The following is a 9,197-nucleotide window of genomic DNA, read 5'->3' as shown; positions in this document are numbered from 1 at the left end:
AAATGAACTATTGGGACTGCATCAAAACAAAAGGCTTCTGCAAGGTGAAGGAAACGATAAGCAAAACTAAAAGGTAATCAGCAGAATAGGAGAAAATATTTGCAAATTACATATCAGATAAAGGGTTAATATCTAAAATCTATAAAGAACTTATTAAACTCAACACCCCAAAACAATAATCCAGTGAAGAAATGGGCAAAAGGCATTCTTCTCCAAAGAAGTCATCCAGATGGCCAACTGACACATGAAAAAATGTGACACATCACTCATCATCAGGAAAATACAAATCAAAACCACAATGAGATACCACCTCACACTAGTCAGAATGGCTAACATTAACAAGTCAAGCAACAGTATTTGTTGGCAAGGATGCAAAGAAAGAGGATCTCTTGCACTGCTGGTGGGAATGCAAAGTGGTGTAGCCACTCTGGAAAGCAGTATGGAGGTTCCTCAAAAGATTGAAAATAGAACTACCCTATGACCCAGCATTTGCAGGACTAGGTATTTATCCAAAGGATACAGGTGTGCTGTTTTGAAAGGGGTACATGCACCTCAATGTTTATAGCACCACTATCGACAATAGCCCAAGTATGGAAAGAGCCCAAATGTCTATCGACGGATGAATGAATAAAGATGTAGTATAGTGCTCACTTCGGCAGCATATACACTAAAATTAGAACAATACAGAAAAGATTAGTAAGTTCCCTGTGCAAGGATGTCATACAAATTCGTGAAGCATTCCATTAAAAAAAGAAGTGGTATGCATATACAATGGAGTATTACTCAGCAATCAAAAAGAATGAAATCTTGCCATTTGCAACTACATGGATGGAACTAGAGGGTATCATGCCAAGCAAAATTCATCAGTCAGAAAAAAATAAGTATCTTAAGACTTCACTCATATGAGGAATTTAATATACAAAACATTAAAACATTTAAAAAGAGAGAGTGATAGGATTATTGTGTATATGGCTTTCACTATCACTAACAGAATCACTGCTATCTATTGGTTCAATGGAATCTTTTTCTGCATGGGGGCCACTGTATATACTCACACAGATGTTGACTACAGGACAGTATTAATAAACTCTTGTCATATACTGTATTTAATGTAATTGGCAATAAAGCAGCTGTGGAAATGGTCTATATCTGCAGGCAGCCTGACTCAGAATGAAACAAAGCATTCCTAAGCTTACTCTTGTATGAAAAAGCAAAGGAACGTTCATAGCTGCTATAAAGTGACAAAAAATACACTAGTGCTAGTTGTGGGCACCTTCTAACATTCTGAAAAGTCACTGATTTCAGCTAATAACCATGCCCTGAGACTGAGCATCTGAGCACAGGAGACAATCACCCACAATCCCACTGCGAGAGAGAGAGAGAGAGAAGAACCATTGACTCAGCTGTGATCATGTGACATTCAGCATCATGTACTACTTGTATTACAAGACATTGCTCATTTATCAAGTTAAAATTTATTAGAAATGTTTGCTCATCTTATGGAACACTCACAAAACAAGTTACTCTCAATCCAAGGTTTTACTGTATATATATTTTGTATATATATTCTAGATATATATGTATATGTCTAAATATATAGAATATGTATGTATATATACTTATACATATACATATATATACACATACATATACATATATGTATATATACATATATATACACATACATATACATATATGTATATATATACATATATATGTATACTTATGTATATACATATATATATAGACACATATAGGTACATACATAAACAGTTTATACTATCCCTCTTTGGGTCACTTGTTGAAATTAACAAATTTTATCTAATGCACTATATTGCAATTTTTTCACTCTACATTTTTTTCAAGATGTATCAATACCAATATAGTAAAATCTAGTTTACTCAATATTATTATTAAATTTTACTTGAAGTATACATAGGAAAATTATGTACAAATTATAAGTATGCATATTGACTTCTTGATATACCATTGTTTGAGTTTACTGTAACTTGTTTATTTATTCCTTCCTATGATAAATATTTATATTGTTTTATATTTTTACTTTTACAATATTTTTATAAACTTTCTCATCTATGTCTTTTGGTAAACATGTGCAACTTTTTCAAGAGATTATACTTAGGTGTGGAAATGCTGGCTTATTAAATACACTCACATTTAAGATTTTTTGGTGAACATTTAATGTTCTCTCGTTTACATGTTCCCGCAAAATGATTTCATGTACCTGTTCTATTTACCTTGAGGTTTTGCTGATTATAAAGCACTTTAAAATTTTGGGGTTTGAGGGTCCCACATCTTATAGGTAGTGTGATGTCAGACATCACCACAAAGCATGGCACATACAGAGTTCCAATAACTCAAGAAAATTATTTTGTCACCTGAAGCCTGGTTCCAGCTCTCTGTAGACATGGGTACCACAGCCTAAGTGTCCTCTCATGAGAGAGTAACAAATCCTCAGGACCTCAAACATTACTATTTATTTAAGATTCTGATCTGAATTTTAGCTATAGATTCTTCTGCCTCTTCTGGCTTGACTTCTTTTTTCATTTCTAGTATTCTGAGATTTCCCTCTCTTGATGTTGAACTCAGTTATATATCGCAAAACTTGTGTTTTTGAGTGGGAAGTAAAGTGGGATGGGGTTAGAGTGTATTCTGCTGTGTCAGCTCAGTTTGTCCTATTGACTGGGAACAAATCAATGGGTTTTTACAAATTAAATGATCTTTTCTTTTCTTTTTTTAATTTTTTAAATTTATTTCTAGGAGACAGAGAGAGAGACAGCGTGAGCAGGGGAGGGTCAGAGAGAGAGGGAGTCACAGACTGAAACAGGCTCCAGGCTCTGAGCTGGCTGTCAGCACAGAGCCCGACGCGGGGCCCGAACCCACGAACCGCGAGATCATGACCCAAGCGAAAGTCGGACGCTTAACCGACTAAGCCACCCAGGCGCCCCTTAAATGATCTTTTCTAATGCAGTGGCACAGGTTGGACTTGGCTTTATTGACATTTTGCTAAAGAGGACACAGCTTCATGAAGAGAAAGAGATGCCAAAGATGGCAATGTTTTGAGTTGCATAAATCATGATGGCTTTTCTGTACCAATTGGTAGAGTGGGTGAGCAGAAGGGGAGTTGTCAAATAGATATATTTACTACATATGACAGTATTAGGGAATTAGATGTTTTCCATAAATGATTTTACCCAAAACTTTAATGTACTTATTTAAATAGTTTTAAAAATTTCTTTACAGAGATGCAGTTATATGATTTTTTTTTACCATTTAAAATAGTTTGTGGCATGATTTATCTTTAATAATAAACCATAAAGATTGTGACTGTAGTATAAATCATGACTTCAGAAGCTCTTATGGTAGTTAGGACCATTTGTCCCTAAACTAGTTTTGTTGGCTAGGTTTCTTAAATTAGTATATACAACTCTAATAAGTGATTTTGCTTTGTAGTTTTCTGTTAGATAGGTCTATTTTTTTCATTGTGTCTGCTTCTAGGTTCAAGGTGTCTCTTCTAAATATGGTAAGTTGAGAAAAGAAAGAGAAGTGTGTTAGTTTTACGTATAGCTCAAAATAGTACATTTGATTATAAGACAATTTCCAGGGAATATGTTATCTTTATTGTATGGACTTTGATATTTATTTATTTATTTATTTATTTATGCTATTTAGAGATGAGATTTGCATGTGTTTTTTTTCTGAGTTTCCTTTTTTTTTTCAGTTGGATGCAATTATATAAAATCTAAACACTTTGGGGGTGGGTCCCTGGGTAACTCAGTTGGATAAGCATCCCTCTCTTGGTTTCAGTTCAGGTCATGATCTCACAGTTCATGATTTTGAGCCCTGCATTGGGTTCTGTACTGACATCGAGAACCTGCTTGGGATTATTTCTCTCCCTCTCTCTCCACTCTTCCCCAGCTTATGCTGTTTCTGTCTCTCAAAATAAATGAATGAACTTTAAAAAATCTAAATATTTTGCATGCCTGTTTATATGTATGTACATATGAACCAACTACCAAATCCTAAATTCCAAATGATTTTATAATTCCAGGAAATTTACACCATGTTTCTTTTAAGTTATGGAATTTTTTAAATAAATAAAGTATGAAAACAGCTCCCTAGAAAACAGCTAGATAAATATCAAATCATTCTGACACCCAAGAAATTGATCTGAGGACTGAGAGAACAAAGCTGCACATCTACAAGCAGGAAAAATGACCCCCTATGGCAGATAGGAGCTGCAGAAAGTTGATATAGGAGAGAAAAGAGCCATGGATGCTGTGGAGGGGAGGGATCCCTGTTGCAGAGATAGAAGCAAGAGAGAAAGAGGAAGAGATAAAGACTGAAAAAAGAATGAAAACACCTGCAGGGAATTGCAGGAGAAAACTCTTCCCTAAAACCTTTGAGCAGGAGGAGTGGGTTTAAATACTGCAAGTTTTTTTTGTTTGTTTGTTTTTTATAAACAGCAGAACATAGAATATGGTTTCAGAAGTCAGTGCAATTGCCAGGATTGTGCCTGGCAACATTTAGTGGTGCTCCAGTGGGGAAGAAGAGCAGAGACTCACGAGGGGGCAACATGGTCTGAGAATCCCCTGGGTTGCACAGGGAGAAACAGTTTCCCTACAAGGAGTGAAGTTGATAAAGGTGATATGTCCCCTCCAGGGACAAAAGACTCTAAAGGCAGCACTGAGCTGCCTCAATCACAAGCATAGGAATAAAGAAGCCGGTTGAGGGCAGCAAACCTTGATGTCGACTTTGATTTACCATAAATTCCAAACCACTGTGTAGTCACCCTAACATTTCCTGGGACAAACCAACATCAGCCACAGTACTAAAAGAACTTCCCTCAGAGGATCAGAGCAGGTCTGTGTCCTGGGGGTCTCTGAAGTTTGGGGTTTTGAAACATTGCAGAGCTTGAGATAAAATACAGGAGTGCTGTGCCGCCTGGCAGGCAGAAAACTTGGACACAGACAGGTGAAAGAAGTGATCTGATGGAAGCCAAGAACACAGGAAAGGTGATTGTTTGCTAATCTGTGAGGACTTCCTGAGGAGTGACAGGTGTGTGCTCCCCACTCTGGAGATGAGAGAGCAGGACAAAGCCATAATCACACCCTACCCAACACCGCTGATGATGGAAATGAGAAAAACAGCGCCACCAAGTGAATTCTGGAGACACTTACAACAATTCCCCCCCCCTTGCACCCTAAGGGGCATCTTCACTAGGACAAGTTGGCCTGAGAATCAGAGCAATAGACCCCTCCCTCAGAAGACCAGTACAAACCCCTTGCACACACCAAGGCTACTGATCAGAGAGTGCTTCAAACCTTCAGTTCTAGAGGAAACTGGATTTAGCTTCCTTTGTGCTTTTTTGATACAAAAAAGCTTAATTTTATTTATTTCAATCTTATTTCTATTTTTTATTTTTAATTATTTTTAATCAAGCTTCTCTTAACAAGCAGACCAAAACACACACCTAGAATCTACCTTCCTTTTTGTTTTTAACCTCCAAAATGACAAGACGGAGGAATTTCTCTGAAAAGAAAGAACAGGAAGAAGTGATGGCTAGGGTTTTAACTGTTACAGACATAAATAAAATGTCTAAATTAGAATTTAAAACAACAGTTATAAGGATAATAGCTGGGCTTGAATAAAGCATATAATACACTAGGGAATTCTTTACTGCAGAGATAAAAGAACTAAATATTAGGCCAAAATTAAAAATGATAGAACTGAGGTTCAAACCCCAAAAGATGATACAATTACAGTGAGGATGGATGAAACAGAGAAACAAATCAGTGATATCTAAGATATAATTAAAGAAAATAATAAAGATGAAAAGAAGAGGGAAAACAAGGTATTGGATCATGAATGAAGACTTAGAGAACTCGGTGACATCTTAAATCACATTAACATTCCTATTAAGAAAAACACACATTCCTATCAAGGAGTCCCAAAAGATGAAGAGAGAGAAAAAGTGGCAGAAGGACTATTTGAACAAATTATGGCTGAAAACTTTCCTAATCTGGAAAAGGAAAGAGACATCAAAATCCAAGAAGCACATAAAACTCCCACTAAATTCATCAAAAGCTCGCCATCACCAAAACGTATCATAGTTAAATTCACAGAAGTCACAGACAAGGAAAGAATTCTGGAAGCAGCAAGTGGGGAAAAAATGTTCTTAACCTACAGGGAAGACAGATCAGGATTGCAACACATCTGTCTACAAAAGAATGCCAAGTGCCGAAGGGAGTGGCGTGATATATTCAACATGCTGAATGGAAAAAGTATGCAACCAAGAATATTTACCCAGCAAGGGTATATTCAGAATAGAAGGAGAGATAAATAGTTTCAGAGACAAACAAAACTAACGGAGTTCATTACTCGAAACCAACTCTGCAAAATATATTAAATGAGAGTCTTTGACCCTTTTGTGCCCAAAGCAACAATGTCTATTTCATAGCTATCAAAAATCGCTCTGAACATTATATGGAGTAAATGCTCCAATCAAAACACATAGGGTATCAGAATGGTAAAAATAAAACAAAACAAACAAACAAAAAATCTATATGCTGCTGACAAGAGACTCATCTTAGACCTAAAGACACCTGCAGTTTGTGAAAGGATGGATAGACCTCTATCATTCAAATGGTTGTCAAAGTAAAAATGGAGTAGTCATAGTTATATCAGACAAACTAGATTTTCAAACAAAAACTGTAACTGAGATAAAAAAAAGAAATTCCATCATAATTAAGGGGTCTATCCAACAAGAAGATCTAATAATTAGAAATATTTATGTCAAATCTATAAATATTAATAAGCAACATATAAAAACTCATTGATAATAATACAATAAGAGTAGGGGTTTTTAACACACCACTGACAGCAATGGACTTGAGCAGAATATCAACAAGGAAACAATGGTTTTGAATGACACACAGGACCAGATGGACTTCAGAGACATATTCATAACATTTCATCCTAAAGCAGCAGAATACAGATTCTTCTCAAGTGTACATGGAAAATTCTCAGGACAGATCACATACTGGAACACAAATCAGTCCTAAACAAGTATAATAATACTGAGATAATACCATGCATATTTTTAGACCACAATGCTATGAAAATTGAAGTCAATCACAAGAAAAAGCTTGGAAAGACCACAAATAGATGGAGGTTAAAGAACATCCTACTAAAAAATGAATGGGCTACTCAAGAAATTAAAGAGAAAATTAAAAAAATACATGGAAGGAAATGAACATTTAAAAACGACTGTCAAAAACCCTTGAGATGACATGTAGCAAAATCCTAAGAGGTAAGTATCTAGCAATACAGGTCTACACAAGAAGCAAGAAAAGTCTCAAATAAACAACTTAACTGTGCACATAAAAGACCTAGAAAATGAACAGCAAATAAAGGTTAAAGCCAGCAGAAGAAGGGAAATAATAAAAATTACAGCAGAAATAAATTATATAGAAACAAAAAAACTCCAACAAAACAGATCAATGAAACTAACAGCTGCTTCTTTGAAAGAATAAACTTGATACATCCCTAGCCAGATTTAACAAAAAGAAAAGAAAAAGGATCTAAATAAATAAAATAACATATAAAAATGAGAGACCTCAACCAAAACCACAGAATTACAAGAGAATATTATGAAATATTATATGGCAATCTGGGCATCTGGAAGGCAAAAACTAGGCAATCTGGATGAAATGGACACAATGCTAGAAACATACAAACTGACAAAACTGAAATAAAAAGAAAAAGGAAATTGAACAGACCAAAAATTGAACAGAAATTTATTTGGAAATTAAAAATCTCCCAACAAACAGAAGTCCAGGGCCATATGGGATCCCAGGGAAATTGTCCCAGAAATTTATTTATTTATTTATTTATTTATTTATTTATAAATGGAGTCACTTATTTTTTTTGTTTTTGTTTTTTTTAATGTTTTATTTATTTCTGAAAGAGAGAGAGACAGCGGGAGCAGGGGAGGTTCAGAGAGAGGGGGAGACACAGAATCCAAAACAGGCTCCAGGCTGAGCTGTCTGTCAGCACAGAGCCCAATGCGGAGCTTGAACCCACGAACCATGAGATCATGACCTGAGCCAAAGTTGGGCACTTAACCGACTGAGCCACCCAGGCACCCCTCTCCCTGAAATTTAAAGAAGAGTTAATACATACTCTTTTAAAACTGTTAAAAAAATAGAAATGGAAGGAAAAACTTCAAACTCCTTCTAAGATGCCAGCAATACCTTGATTCCAAAACCAAACACCCCACTAAAAAGGAGAATTGCAGGCAAGTATTTCTGAAGAACACCAATGCAAAAATCCTAAGTAAGTTATTAGCAAACACAATCCAACAGTACATCAAAAGAATTATTCAACATGATCTAGTGGGATTTATTCCTGGGATGCAGAGGTGGTTCAATTTACAAATCAATCAATGTGACACACCACATTAATAAAAGAAAGAATAAGAATAGTATGATCCTGTCAGTAGATGTAGAAAAAGCCTTTGGAAAAACACAGCATTCTTTCTTGATAAAATCCCTCAACAAAGTAAGGGTACAGGGAACATACCTCAATATCATAAAAGCCATGTATGAAAGACTGACAGTGAATATCATCTCTAATGGGGAAAAACTGAGAGCTTTTCCTCTAAAGTCAAGGACAAGACAGGAATGTCCACTATCATCATTACTATAAAACATAGTACTGGAAGTATTAGCCTCAGTACTCAGAGAACAAAAAGAAAAAATAAGATCTCCAATTTGGCAAGGAAGAAGTCAAACTTTCAGTATTTGCAAACAATAAGATACTCTATGTAGAAAACCCAAATGACTCCACCAAAAGATTGCAAGAACTAGTACATGACTTCAGCAATATTACAGGATATAAAATCAATGTACAGAAATCTTTGCATTTTATACACCAACAATAAAGCAGAAAAAAAAGAAGTCAAGGAATCGATCACACTTGGAAATGCACCAAAACCCATAATATACCTAGGAATAAACCTAACCCAAGAGGTAAAAGACCTGCAGACTGAAAACTATAGAACACTTAAGAACGAAATTGAAGAATACACAAAGAAATGAAAAAACACTTCGTGATCATGGATTGGAGAAGAAATACTATTTAGATGTCCATATTACCCAAAGCAATCTACACATTTA

The 9,197-nt window shown here is 35.5% G+C and overlaps 1 non-coding gene across 1 annotated transcript; it reads left to right on the top strand.

Annotated features, from left to right (window-relative positions):
• Positions 1-643: 643 nt before the first annotated feature.
• LOC120227086 lies at positions 644-750 on the top strand. The gene has a single exon (XR_005527171.1). It is a non-coding gene; the product is annotated as a U6 spliceosomal RNA (small nuclear RNA).
• Positions 751-9,197: the final 8,447 nt, after the last annotated feature.

The sequence above is a fragment of the Hyaena hyaena genome, unplaced genomic scaffold (assembly GCF_003009895.1).
Source record: "Hyaena hyaena isolate Hyena2069 unplaced genomic scaffold, ASM300989v1 scaffold_1995, whole genome shotgun sequence".
Classification (NCBI taxonomy): domain Eukaryota; kingdom Metazoa; phylum Chordata; class Mammalia; order Carnivora; family Hyaenidae; genus Hyaena; species Hyaena hyaena.
This window is presented reverse-complemented; position numbering and strand designations above follow the sequence as displayed.